The 14311-nt window shown below is 49.9% G+C and overlaps 1 long non-coding RNA gene across 1 annotated transcript in view; it reads left to right on the top strand.

Annotated features, from left to right (window-relative positions):
• Window positions 1-1496: 1496 nt before the first annotated feature.
• Window positions 1497-14311, top strand: part of LOC142769362 (uncharacterized) — a 46973-nt gene continuing 34158 nt past the window's right edge. Inside the window, exon 1 of the long non-coding RNA XR_012885794.1 lies at window positions 1497-2610. This is a non-coding gene — a long non-coding RNA (uncharacterized LOC142769362). The remainder of the gene's footprint in view (window positions 2611-14311) is intronic.

The raw sequence follows: 14311 nt of genomic DNA, 5'->3' as shown, positions 1-14311 counted from the left end.
CTCAGATTTCCGTGCACGTTAAAGAACCCCAGGTGGTCGAAATTTACGGAGTCCTCCACTACAGCGTCTCTCATAAACACAGGGTGGTCTTGGGACGTTAAACCCCATATATCATTCAATCAAGTGCTTCGCGTTCTGTGGAAAGGAGTGATAGTTCGGGGGCTTACAATTGAGAACTCAGTGGTGTGCCTCATATCGTGCGCTCACGGGAAGACGACGAATGAGGCTGTAAAAGGACATATCCATGGGCAGGGCAGGCTTTGATGTAAGGAAAGCTCACAGCAAAATTATATTTGAAGAGAGGCCCAGGAAAATGAAGCAGAGTAGATGGGCAAAGAAGGTGTTGAGATATTTGGATTGCGAGAGCGTAGGCACAAAGTGGAGAAAAAAAGCTAGAAGGCTCGCCAGTAATTATACGGCTGGCATGGCAACAAGCAGTGTTAAATGGGAACAGACACAAAATTTCGCGGCCGAGGTAGCCTGTGGCGTCGATTCCCAGAAACATTCGTATAGGAGGGTTGCACGTGACGTAATTCGCTTGAGGCGCTATCGGCGTTTGCCTCTACCGCCATGTCAGTGGTCTGGTTGCGCCTTTTTTGAAGCCGCCAGCGGCCGCGAGATGTTGTGTGCGTGCCGCTATACGTACGGTACCATCGTGGTGAAAATCGACTGAGTGCTTACGCGCGTGACTTCCGAAGTCGGGCGGAACTTTGCTACGAACATAAGGTTCATCTTTGCGGCGGATATCGACCCGTTTGACTTCAGCAGCAATGAAGCTGTGTGTGATGTGAAGTGCTATTCCCGCATCGAGCTCTCGGACATTAAGGACCACCTTAATGGCGGCACAAGCTTCGCAACAAGGGACCAACTTGAAGCCTAGAAATCGATGGATACCCACTACTATGTGACTAGCGGATGGGTCCAACAGCACCGAGTTAGAGACCACAGAGACGGCCGTCGCGTCGTCGTTGGAAACGTGACTGGTCCCCTTTGTTCAGTGCTCGGACGAACAATGTTTGTCACCGCGGTGGTGTCGCTTCACGAATTCTTTGCGTGGAAAGGCCTCACCGTTTGCAAGAGCACGTGAGGTGATACAATTGGCATAGTTCGTTCGTGGTTTAGCCTAAGCCGCTTGCGATCAAAAATGATCTTTGCTGCAGGGTCCAGCGACGCGTGTCGGGCAGTTACGCACCCAGAGATCACAAACGGTCTCAATTGTAACTGATCGACGTTAGTGTGATACCACCGTTTATGTGCTTAGCTGTCCATTCTTTTAAACAGTCAGCGACGCAGTGTGCTCTCGTCAAAGCATGAGTAAACAAGAACGCACTGTGGCATATCCGCACATCGTCGCTGACTGTTTACTAAAACACCGAAGTCAGTAAACACGCCGCGCCTACCTGAATGATACCGCTGATAAGCAGTGATTTCGGACGTAGTGCGCGCGCTCGTCTCATGTTGCGTAAACAAAGCTTCATAGCACGTCGCGAAAACCTAAGTTTTTCACCAGAAAAGCAAAGCTCCATGATGTTGCATAGGTTTTGAACACTTAGCGGAAATGAAATGTTTAACACGCACGCAGTATAGTGTGTTGGTGAGCCATTCAAACCTTTTCGATTGGTGTACAATCCCCTTAGATATAGAAATACTAAAAAAAAGCCGACATTAGATGCATTCTTATCACCAGACTTCTTACTCGAGTGGTTATAGCAACCAAATACGGCACACTTCACCATTATGACCACAGAAATCTCGCACGGACGCCCGTGCGAGATTCCTGCGTCCGTGCAGACACTCCTTAGTGTACGTTCAGCGACTACTTGCCGGCGGCGGCCGAAAGAGAGACCTCAAAGATGGATACGCTGCCTCTTCGACGCTGGCGCCGTCTCGTTGGCCACGCCCCTGTGCAACCCTCCTATATCATCTGCAAAATATCTACAGCGAATATATACTCCGTTTCATAGATCAGGTGCAACGCTGTGGAAGCTATGCGGGAAGTTCGGCAAGCAAAACCTATAACTCTGTGCGTTCCGTGGTCACTCGTGCGACATCTGATTAGTGTCTGTGCACCCTGGCGTTTCTTTGTGCTCCCCTTTGGTGCGAATGGCAAACAGAAGAAAGTGGGGTGAGCAAAAAAAAAAAAAAAACGTGGGTACCGAACGACCCTGTGGTGTCCTATCCTGCACTGACACTGAAAGTCCAGGTGACCGCCTTCGTGACGTATCCAGAGTAGAGAGCCGGTATGTGACGTCACGTAAAAACAATTCTATACAGACACATAATAATAGACGTTAAACTTCGTTTTTTTTTCTAAGACGCATGATATCTTCAATTGCTTCTCGCCCTAAAAACGATAGAACAAAATAAAATTGTTCGTGGTAAGAGCATCGAACTACTTTTTGTTGCGAACGCATCGACTCCAAGAGGTCTCGCTAGTTTCCGCAACGTCGCACATGATGTGTTAAACAGATTATAGTTGGTAAGGTATTTAAAAATAATTTTGAAGTTAGCGTGAGCCCTCCACTCCATTGTGCCATTGACAACCTCGTAGGGGACCCTTTGGAGACACCCTACTTCCTTCACGTCACCACGCTGCAGGCAACAAACAAGGTATGATGGCGTCATAGCCACCACTTTTCTTTTAACGTTTTTTTTTTGTGGGTGCCGCCATTTCGCTAGCGGGTGGCCCTTTTCTGGTCTGGCAACCCATATGGCATGCGGGATGCTTGCTTTTTGCATAGAAGGTAAGCGTGCGGCTGAAGTTTTATCGTTTCTGTCTAGTTTCTACAACGTGTATTTCGACTGAAGTGATGGGGGTTCTTTAGAAAATGAGTTCATGAGACGTTCTGACCGGGTCGTTGAGGGTCAATTGTTTCGTTTTATAGTGCCGCGAACGAGTCCACCTCTGTTGCTGCACTGACTTTCAGCTTGAGGAATGCGCAGTATTTTAAGGTATTTCTCTTTCAGAATGAGCAACAACACTTCGAGAGTAGTGAATATCTTTCTTGAGCTGTAGTCATCCGCTTTTCTCACAAGATTTTATAATGCCACACCGTCGCATCGGCTACCGCTCTTGCATGAAGCTATGCGTTAGAATGTAGTGGTTCGCCTTTATTTAGTGGCACTGGTGGTTTTCCTTAACTGCGCACTAACTGTTGTCTAAATAGTTTCTAAACTCTGAAGGAGTGACTGTATCTTATTGTAGTGTTGTGCGTTTACACCAGATGGCCTTCTGAGTCATTGGACTCACAATAGATGGCGCCACTGCGCTCTTGTGTATATAAACGATACTCGCTGATTAAACTGGGTTATTGTCATGGATCGTACAGTGGTGTAGCGTGGTTACTTTCACGTGTCGCCGTGCGGCTACACGACATTCTGGCGACGAGGATGGCTTTCACGGGCATTTTCCCACCTCCTCCTTTTCTGGCCACCCCCGGCACGCCCGATGTGCCATGGGCCCGATGGTTACGACTGTTCGAAAGGTTTCTGCTGGCGTCCGGAGCGAACGAGCTACCCGCACCCTGTCGCCGAGCCTTCCTGCTGCACTGTCTTGGGACGGAAGGACAGCGCATTCTCGACGCGCTTCCATTTAGTACGACGCAAACCAAGGCAGAGACAACGAGTGCTGCACCCGGTGTCACGGCCACGCCAGATGCCGCCGCTGGAATCATCGGAACCACTGCACCTACTAGAACGCAAGACATGACCAAGGGAGCCCTACACCCACCCGACGAGTACGACGTAGCCGTTGAGATGCTTTCGAAGCATTTCGCCGCCCCTTGCAACGTCCGCCTTCAACGCCATCGATTCCAGGAGCGTCGTCAATTGCAGGGTGAGCCCATCACTGATTTCGCCGTAGCGCTTCGGGTGTTAGCAGCTCTTTGCAATTTCGCCACTCAAGCGGACGAAAACCTGTGTGAACAGTTCGTAGCAGGCGTCACGTGCCCGCGGCTACGAGAGCGATTGCTGCTGGAGGGCGATAACCTTACGTTCGATCATTCTGTCGAGGTAGCACGGCTTCGTGAGCAAAACCAGCGTGAATCCGAAGCCTTCGCCAATCCTGTGCAGCGCATTAGCAGTTGCGAGACAGCTCAGCCAGGCACGATCGACAAGATAACGGCGATAATTGCACACGCCTCCCGGGCCGTCGCCACCTCAGCTGCTCACGCGCGTACAGCGCACCTTCAGCTGATATGAATGCCGCCGCCGCTGCTGTCCCCGGGCCTAGAAATGTAAATGCCTGCGGAAACTGCGGCTCAGCACGGTGTTCGCCTACGGAATGTCCCGCGCGCGGTCGCACATGTTTTGCCTGCGGACGCCGCGGCCATTTTAAGAGAGCATGTCGCCGCTACCGTCGCGGCCGAGAAGGGTATTCTGCAGAGGTCCAGGAAATCGTTCCGGAAGAGGATGCTACCAGTGTCATTAGCATCTTGGCGGTCCGTACTGATAAGAGCACAGGCGTCTACGTGGATGTCAATGTCGCGTCAGCTACCGCGACGACACGGGTGCATACCATGAACTTTTTGGTGGACACAGGCTCGGCCGTGTCTATTACGGGTGAGCACCAATTCCAAGGCTTGTTCGCAAACGCAGTACAACTGCCAAGTTCCCATCTTACATTGCTGGATTTTTCGCGCAGGAAGATTCCCGTTCTCGGGTCATTTCACGCCATAGTCACATACAAGGGGAAAGAAGCCATTGTAACTTTTCATGTTACGCCATGTGGTACATCTCTCCTTGGCCTGGATGCTGTTCAAGCCCTTGGCCTTTGCATCATGGGAGAGGAATCGCACTGCCTGCAAATGCCCACGCAGGAATGCCAAGAGCTTCCAGCAATGAGTTCAGGCCTTCCCCAAAGCCTCAGGCATGAAAAACCCCTTGGCCCCCCCAAGTTTGGAATGCCGCCAACACTGTGGACCAAGTTTGGCCACTTGTTTTTGCCTGGCCTGGGACCTGTAAGAGGTGTGCAACACAAAGTTAAGATGAAAACTTCCATCGCGCCAGTCGCACAGAAGCTGATACCCCTACCATTTTCAGTCCGCCAGCCGGTCTTTGACGAGATTGAGAAGCTACTTGCTGCTGATGTCATTGAGAGAGTCAATGCTTCCGAGTGGGTATCGCCTATTGTAGCAGCCCGCAAAGCAGATGGTAGCATTCGACTGTGTGTCGATCTCCGGGAACCCAACAAAGCTATAGTAGCAGACAACTTCCCTTTGCCTCATTTGGGGAGCTGCGTCATGCCCTCAATGGAGCCCGCTTCTTTTCCAAGGTGGACCTGGCATCAGCCTACTACCAGGTCGTGCTGCACCCAAACAGCAGGGACCTAACTTCATTTATAACTCACGATGGCCTCTTTAGATTCAAGAGGGTCTGCTTCGGGTTGGCATCGGCACCAGCTGCGTTTCAGCAGATCATGACGAAAATTCTCGGAGGTTGCAAAGGGGTCTTATGCTACTTGGATTACATAATCATTTTTGGCAAGATGGAAGCAAACACAGGCAAAACCTGGAGCAAGTGCTGGAACGAATAGCAGAAGCTGGGCTCAAGCTCAACGAAAAATGCGTCTTCAACACGTCGGAGCTGTCGTTCTTAGGACATCGCGTCAGCGCAGAGGTATAGCACTGCTCCAGACCAAGATTGATGCAATCATCAATGCTCCTGCGCATAGAGATGCAGCCACGCTACGTTCCTTTTTGGGGCTAGTTGAATACTATTCCTAATTCGTCCCGCGACAGGCAGAGCAAGTAGAGCCAATGCGTCGTCTACTTCGCAAAGACGTGCACTTCGACTGGGATGACGCTGCGAAAGAGAGCTTCGCGGGAGTAAAAAGACTTCTAGCATCCCACAAGGTCCTCCGAATGTTTGACCCGACGCTACCTGTCATTGTAGCAACAGATGCCTCTGCGTACGGTCTCGGTGCCGTACTGCAGCAAGTGGAGGGGTCCCTTGTGCGTACTGTGGCATTTGCATCGCGGACATTAACAGAGACAGAACGAAAATACTCGGCCGGAGAGCGCGAGGCCCTTGCCTGTCTGTGGGCCTGCGAGAAGTGGCTCGTTTACTTCTGGGGTAGATCATTTACTCTACTGACGGATCACCAGGCTTTGATGGCACTGCTCTCATCCCGTAGCACAGGACAGCGGCCACTTCGTATTGCAAGGTGGACCGCACGACTGCTGCGCTACAACTTCAAAATACAGTACCGCAGTGGAGCCCACAACCAGGTAGCAGATGCCTTGTCCAGACTGCCCGTGCCAGACACAGAAGGGGGCTTCCATGTTGATAAAGAGGTTGTGTCCTTGGTTACATCATCTGTACATCGGGTAGGTAGGTAGGTATAAACTTTATTTTTCCTTTGTAAAGGAAAGGTGCAATGGAAGAGAGATGAGGAGAGATTGCTACGCTCGATAGTCCTCCGCAACCCTCTCTGCCCAACCCAGGATGGCCTCCTGGACGTCGGGTTTCAAGCTGCGCATGGCAGCCTCCCACTGCTCCTCATTACTAATTAGTTTTCGAAGGGACGGTGGAGGGGGGTGCTTAGGGCACCCCCACATGATATGATTAAGATTTGCTTTCTGTGCGGGGCAATATTTACAGGAGGAGGACGGGTAAAGAGAAGGGTACATGAGGTGAAGAATGTAAGGAGAAGGAAAGGTGTGAGTCTGCAGCTGTCGCCACAGTACTTCGCGCCTTCGTATGGATTTCGACGTTAGCGGCGGTAAGGATAAACGACCAAGGCGGTAGTGACTACAGATGTCGTGAAATGTTAAAAGGCGATCCCGCGCAGCAAACGGTGCCGTTGTCGAAACGGGGCCTGGCTCTTCCAGCGCCTGCGCCCGGAACGTAAATCCTCGGGCGCTGGCGTGAGCCGCCTCGTTACCGGCAAGGCCCGCGTGCGCGGGAGTCCATATTAAAGCCGTGTCTTGTTGCGGGGGATGGGCCAAAAGGAGGGAGAGGGCTGTTTTGGACACCCTACCCGCTCCAAAATTGTAGATGGCAGTTTTTGAATCACTAATAATAAGTGAATAATTTGGAACTGTAAGGGCCAGAGCTATGGCTGCTTCTTCCGCCTCCTCAGAAGAGGAAGCAGAAATAGAAGCAGCAGCAGATATCTGACCTAGCGAATTCACAACTGAGAGGGCGAAAAAAGGACGAGTACTGTATTCGGCAGCGTCAACGTAGAGCACTTCTTTAGAAGTAGAAAATCGTTTTTCGAGAGTTTTTGCACGCTGTCGTCGACGTTGCTCGTGGTGCACAGGGTGCATGTTTTTAGGGAGCGGCGGAATGAGTAGATTCTTGTGTATTTCACGCGGAATAGTGTGTTTGGCGTTAGTGGTTGGAGTTGGCCTGATACTGAGGGTATCGAGTATGTATCTTCCGGTCTGTGTGTTGGAAAGACGAGCATATTGTGAAGTTAAGTGTGCTTCAATAAGTTCAGTTAAGGTGTTCAATGTGCCTGTCTCCATGAGCCGTGCGGTGGACGTTCGAATGGGGACTCCGAGAGCGAATTTGTAGATTTTACGTAACAAAGTGTCTACGTTATTTTGTTCTCTTCTCAGAAGGAACAGATAAGGGAGAGAATAAGTCACTTTATTGAGGACGAAGGCTTGGATGAGGCGGAGGAGCTCTGCCTCTCGTAGCCCGCCATGCTTATTAGATATCCTGCCTATAAGGCGTAGAGTGTGGTCCACAGTTGTTTGAAGTGCTTTAATGGTGTGTGTGTTTAGTCGATTTCGTTGTATGTGTAGTCCAAGCACCCTGAGTCTGTCAACTTTAGGCACGGGTGTATTGTTCAGTGTTATTTGTATATCAGAGATGTGCTTTTCAGAGCCCCGATGGGCAGGAAGGAGGAGCAGTTCAGATTTAGTGGGTGAACAGGTCAGATTCATGTTACCCGCACAAACCACCACCCTGTCAGCAGCAGTCTGCAGAGTTTCCTGAATGTGACCATCGGAGCCGCCTGTCATCCAGAGGGTAATATCATCTGCATAAAGTGAAAATTTGAGATCTGATATGGATCTCAGCGTTCGAGCCAGCGGCATCATCGCGATGTTAAAAAGGAAAGGTGATAACACTGATCCTTGAGGTGTGCCGAAACTCCCCAAGGAGTAAGAACAAGAGTGTTCAGACCCAATGTAAATAGTTGCCGTACGGTTCGAAAGGAACGCAGATATGTAATCATGAATCTTTTTACCAACGCCTATAGCGCTCAGTTCACTCAATATGGCAGTGTGGCTGACGTTGTTAAAAGCCCCATGGAGATCGAGACTGAGAATTGCTTGAGTATCGAGGCTAGAGTTAGGGATAATGATGTCATGCTTCAGTCGAAGCATGACATCTTGACTGGAAAGGGATTTACGGAAGCCTATCATTTCGTGAGGGTATAAGTTGTGTTCTTCTATAAATTTGCTAAGGCGGTTGAGGATTACATGTTCAAGTGTTTTTCCGATGCATGAAGTGAGGGAAATCGGACGTAGGTTGGCTGTGTTTATGGGCTTACCAGGTTTTGGTATGAAAATAACTCTGGCGTCCTTCCACGCAGCCGGCAAGGTAGAAGTGTCGAAGCAGTGGTTAAAAAATTTAGTGAGGGCTATAATTGAGTTTTCATCTAAGTTGCGGAGAAGTTTATTATTGACGAGGTCAGGGCCTGGTGCAGATGAGGTGCGAAGGTTCGCAAGCGCGTGTCTAACCTCAGCCTCCGTTATGGGGCTACTGAGATCATCATTTGGTTGTCCGATATAGTCAGGTGCATCGTATCGATACGCGCTGGGTAGGTGTTTGTCGCGAAGATCATTAAAAAGAGTGTTTAAGTTACCTTTGTGCGAGTGAAGTAGTTTGTTAATGTGATGATTATTTGCGGTACGTGATATGGTAGGGTCTAATAAATGCCGCAGGAGCTGCCATGTCATCTTGCTGTCTAGGTGGCCATGCATGCTTTCGCATTTCTGGGTCCATTGTTGACAAGCAAGCTGTATGGCATAGTCCTGAATTTGCAAATCGAGTCTCGCAATTCTCAGTCTCAGTCGGCGATTATGTCGCCTCTTCTTCCAGCGTTTGAGGAGAGATTGCTTAGCTTCCCACATGTGAAGAAGTCGGGTGTCAACTATTGTAAAAGGCGTATCAGGTGGTAACATGGTGGTATGCGTTTTTGTGTCAGTGTGCAATTGCTGTACCCATTCCGAGATATCATCTATCTCAGTAGGCGCCGAGCAGTGACGGGCCTCGCGAAACTTGTTCCAGTTAATAAGGCTCAGGCGCTTGGGAGCTAAAGGTTTGTGTCGGAAGTGTATGGTAGTTTGAATAATGTAGTGGTCACTACCGAAGTTAATGTTCAGGTTGGTCCATGTGACAAAGTGAACGCGATGGCTGAGTGTAAGATCGGGAGATGTATCTTTAGCTACACTATTACCTAATCTAGTGGGCATGTCTATATTGTTGTGGAGGGTGAGGCGGTGATCCTGTATGTGAACCCACAAAGCCCTACCCTTGGGTGTAGAAACAGAGTGGCCCCATACTTGATTTGGTGCATTAAAATCACCAAGTATTAGGAGAGGGTGATGTTTCGCGGCCGCAATGGCTCGGGCAAAGAGAGTATTGAAGCGATGGTGTTTCGCCTGTGGCCTACTATAGACGTTTAATACGTATAAAGGCGATTCTTGAGTTTTACAAGGAAGGACCTCCAAAAAGTTGTGCTCCACATCGACGCCGTCGAAATTAGAGTGAGTTACCGTCAAATGTTTTTGCGTTAATATTGCAGTATCGGGAGAATTTAGAGATTTAGTTTGGTGTACACTGTAACCGGGAAAAGTTATGTTTCCGTGGGTCTCTTGTAGGGCAATGACTGCAGGGGGTTTGGGGCAGGAGGCCAAATATTGTTGAAGAGTCGCTTTCTTTTTGCGGAACCCCCTGCAGTTCCATTGCCATACTACAAAGTTCGAGCGATTAGGGTTTGCAGCCATTGTCGGGAGGGGGTGTAGGAGAGAAGGCGGGTACGGCTATATTTGGATTATTGGCCGTGACGGCCGCAATCCATGCAGTGGTCTGCTGCATTTGAGTTTGTACAAAATCTAGAAACTTGTCAAGTTTGTCATTTATGGCAGCTTGGCCCGTCTCCTGAGCTGTGAATCTGCTCTCTATGTGAGAAATCTTACTTTCAATGACGGCGAATTTCTTCTGTGTTTTATTTTCGAGGGCGTTTATCCTATCGTTAAGAGTTAGAACTGTGTCGCTGAGAGATTCTTCTTCGCGTGGTGTGGCAGGGGTTTTGCGCTTATTTGAGGGTGGCAGCTGGGAGGTGTCTCGAGGCATTGTAGTGTCCATGTCAGTAGGAGGAAGAGGTATCGTGGGTTCAACAGCAGGGGGCGATTGAGCAGGAATGAAAGATCGTGGTTCGGAATGCTGCGAAAGATTGCTAAGGGGCATTCGGGATTGTAGCTCGAGCTTTAACTTTTGAATTTCTGCCTTGAGGCTAGCGTTTTCAGCTAGAACTTTTTCTAGGCTAATGTTTTGAGATAAGGAGCAGTTAGAGGAAGCTGCCTGTGCCCAGCTTACCTTTAATGGGTTTGGCAGATGACTGGTGGAATGGGGGTTCGTTGACTGGGTCGGGAAGTCAAGTTCTTTGGGAGTCGAGTTTGGGCCCCGCCTCTTGCTCTTGCTGCGACCCCGCTGTGGGCCACGCTCTTGCGAGCGATTAAGGCTCGGTGTCCGGGATGATGGAACTTCTGAGGGCTTAGGTGTCTGGTATTTAGGTGTCTTAGTCTTGTAACGCTGTTTGCACAATGGGGAACCGGTGATGTGAGCTCCACCACACACGACACAGACGGGTTCACATTCATGGTCCATTGAGGAATCCTTCAGTCCGCACTTGTGACAGATTGCATCGGGAGTAGAGGGGCAGACATCCTGGCGATGTCCAATTTTTCGGCAACGGGTGCAGGCTTCCACCTTCAGTCGGAATGGGCGGCAGCGAAGCGTGCAGCCTTCGTAGTTGATGTAAAAAGGGACGTGCGTGCCACGGAAAACAACCAAGATGGTTTCGGTGGTGCTCAGTCGGCGAGCGGCCCCAATGGTCATGGCTGGATTACATCTTTGGAGGGTTGGAAGGATTTCCTCGTCAGCGTAATCCAGAGGGAGATGAAACCTTCCACGACAAGAATCTACAGGGTCGGCAACGTGGGTGACGACTTCGTAGGGGACTCCGTTGAACTTTAAGGTCCGGATGTTGTGGTATAAATCTGCTCGGTCCATGCTTGACGTACTCACGAGCACTGTGTGACTGGTGGGATTGACCCTGATTTGATCAGGGCTGCTGATGGGAAGTCCAACGAGCACGCCATGAGCGAGCGGCGTCGCCTCCAGCAGCGACGCCCGCTGCGACGCTGGCCGCGTCGCGCTGGGCGCCTCCACTCATACTAGGCCGGCGGTTAGGCCTAGCGCGGAAGCGGTCGAGAGTTGGTGTGATGTGTGATCCAGGGTCCAAGGACCTGAAGAGGTGGTCATAACACGGTAAGTAGCCGGAGCCAAACGTACACACGTCAGCGTTTGATCGGGATCAAGACGCTAGCCTGTACATCGGGAGAATCTTCAGGTTGCTACCGCGGAGGATGACATACTACGGCAGGTAATGCAATTTATCCAGTCATCATGGCCAACAAAGAAAAGACTTGCCGCAGAACTGACACCGTACTACGAAATACGAGACGAGCTCTCGGTAGTAGATGGGTTGCTTCTGCGCACAGAACGCGTTGTAGTGCCTGCCAAGCTAAGGGATACATTCATCAGTTAGCTCATGAGTCACACCCGGGAATTGTGAAGACTAAGCAGCGCATCAGGGAGAAGTACTGGTGGCCTTGCCCTGACAAGCATGTGGAGGCCGCCATCCGGAGTTGCAGCGCCTGTCAAGCCTCGGACAAGAGTGTAAAGAACTGGCAAGCCCCACTACAGCCTGTCCCGCTTTCTGACAGGCCTTGGGACAAAATATCAATCGACATCATGGGCCCCTTTGAACGTGCACCAGCCGACTGTCGAATTGTCATCGTGGTAGTGGACTACTTCTCCAGATGGCCAGAGATTGCGTTCTGCAGTGACATCACTTCTCGCACGATGATCAACTTTCTGCTTGCTGTCTTTGCGCGAGAGGGTTACCCAACGAAACTAGTCTCAGATTATGGCCTACAGTTTACGTCGAATGAATTCGAGTTTGCAGACAGGGGAATCAAGCATTTCTTCTCGGCAGTTTACCACCCTCAAGCCAATGGCTTAGTGGAAAGATTCAACAGGGTCTTGAAATCGTATATACAACTAGCTCTCCTAGACCACAGTTATATCAAGACCACAGTTATATAGAGTACCTGGGTATGCCTCCCAACTGTCGGCTGTACCCCTTGAAGCTGTTCACGAAGAAACGGAGACAATACAAGAACCACTGTTGGCGGACATGGAGACAGACGGGTCGGAAGGGAACGCCACAGCACGAAAACCGTCCTCGAAGGCAAAGAGCCACACGACCCAAAATATCCCAATACAGGAAGCTGCACAGTCTCCAGGGGAGTCAGCACTGCCTCCTCATACGCCAAGCCCACCACGGCCTCCACCAACGGGGAACACGACCGCAGGACTGGGTGCTGATCGTGCCGACGAACCAGAGGTCGTCCATCAGCCAGAAGAGCAGCCAATGCCCCTCCATCGCTCTACATGGGAGCGAAGACCACCAGAGAGACTCGGGGACTATGTGCAGTGACTTGTTTACAGTAGAGACTTACTATAGTTTTCTGTCACGGGTAGTGACTGTTTCTTTTCCATGCACATAATCTGTGTTCTATTATCAAGGGATGGGGTAGATGTAGTGTTGTGCGTTTACACCAGATGGCCTTCTGAGTCACTGGACTCACAATAGATGGCGCCACTGCGCTCGTGTGTATATAAACGATACTCGCTGATTAAACTGGGTTATTGTCATGAATCGTACAATGGTGTAGCGTGGTTACTTTCACGTGTTGCCGTGCCGGCTACACGACACATATTTGTTTGTTTGTTTTTACTCGTTTGTTTTTACAGGTATGTACTTGCATGCAGCTCTTACATGAAACGACGCTGACGTGCCTGGTCATCCCCTTTCTATCTTTTTTAAAGACGATAGTTCTTCTTGGGGACCTTCGACGCAAAAATTTTGGTCTGTCTGTCTGACTGTCTGCACATTTGTCTGTTCGTCCACTCTTAACAGCATAAGGTATTTGAAATGGCCCACCCCATCTACAGTGCCCACCAATATTGTTCAAGATTTAGCGTTCATACTTGTGCAATTGTCGAGTGAAAAGCAATTATTGCGCATGTCTAAGGCACCACAACAACACTTTTATAATCTGCATGGGCGTCTTTTACTAGAAAAGGCATGCATAGGTAATTTTAAGGACCGTGGCGCTTATCATGCTGCACTGACCATGCAACGCTTGCACGAACAGGCGAGTGTTTCCAGCGCTTTGCTAAAACGAGACGGTGGTGGCACCTACCCTTCGCTTTGCGTTCTACGCCTTATCAGCTCTGAGACGGGCGCGCACACCTGTCTCAGAGCCACGCGCTGCGTTTTCCGAGAAAACTGCCAGATGGCGCCCATGTCTCACGTGTGACGTGACTTGATGCGCTCGTTCACCTTCGCTGCACGCTTGAGGCACTCTAACACAGCGCCTCCAGAATACCATTCACCAATTGTCTTGCGCAGAACATCAAATAAATGTTTTGTTCACTCTCTCCACACACAAGACAATCGTCTTTCGATGACATTTGCAGATTACATGCAGATACGGGGCCATTTTCTTTAAAATTGCGATATTTGAGTGACTCTCGGTGTCGTGGTACATTGACCTGCGATAGAGAGAAATGTTACTTGGGGCTGTTTATCGGGGACATTTTGTCATCAGTGGAATAGCTGTAGGCTGCGTACCTCTCGTTAGGAGCCGAGGTGAAGCATTGGTTTGAAGTCGTTGTGGTTCGTTCGTGGTTCGGCTGAGAAGTGCTCTGAACATACCCGAGTGCCCGTGCAAGGTACACATTTTTCCCTGTTTAAATTTGAAATTCATAGAAGCCGCTGCTACTCGTCAACAGGAAAATGATGCAACTTGATGAGTCCACACTCAGAAAAACTCCGTGTCTAGTGACACACGTGGCATACTTCTTCCGACAGCAGTTTCCTTTTTCTGCAGTTGTTACTGCACCCAAAAACAGCGCCATGGCTCCCTGATGACCAATTCTTGACCTTAACAGCAATGAAGAAAAACAAAATCTGCAACTTGGCTCAATACACGGCAAATCG

The sequence above is a fragment of the Rhipicephalus microplus genome, chromosome 8, assembly GCF_043290135.1.
Source record: "Rhipicephalus microplus isolate Deutch F79 chromosome 8, USDA_Rmic, whole genome shotgun sequence".
In the NCBI taxonomy this organism is placed as follows: Eukaryota; Metazoa; Arthropoda; class Arachnida; order Ixodida; family Ixodidae; genus Rhipicephalus; species Rhipicephalus microplus.
This window is presented reverse-complemented; position numbering and strand designations above follow the sequence as displayed.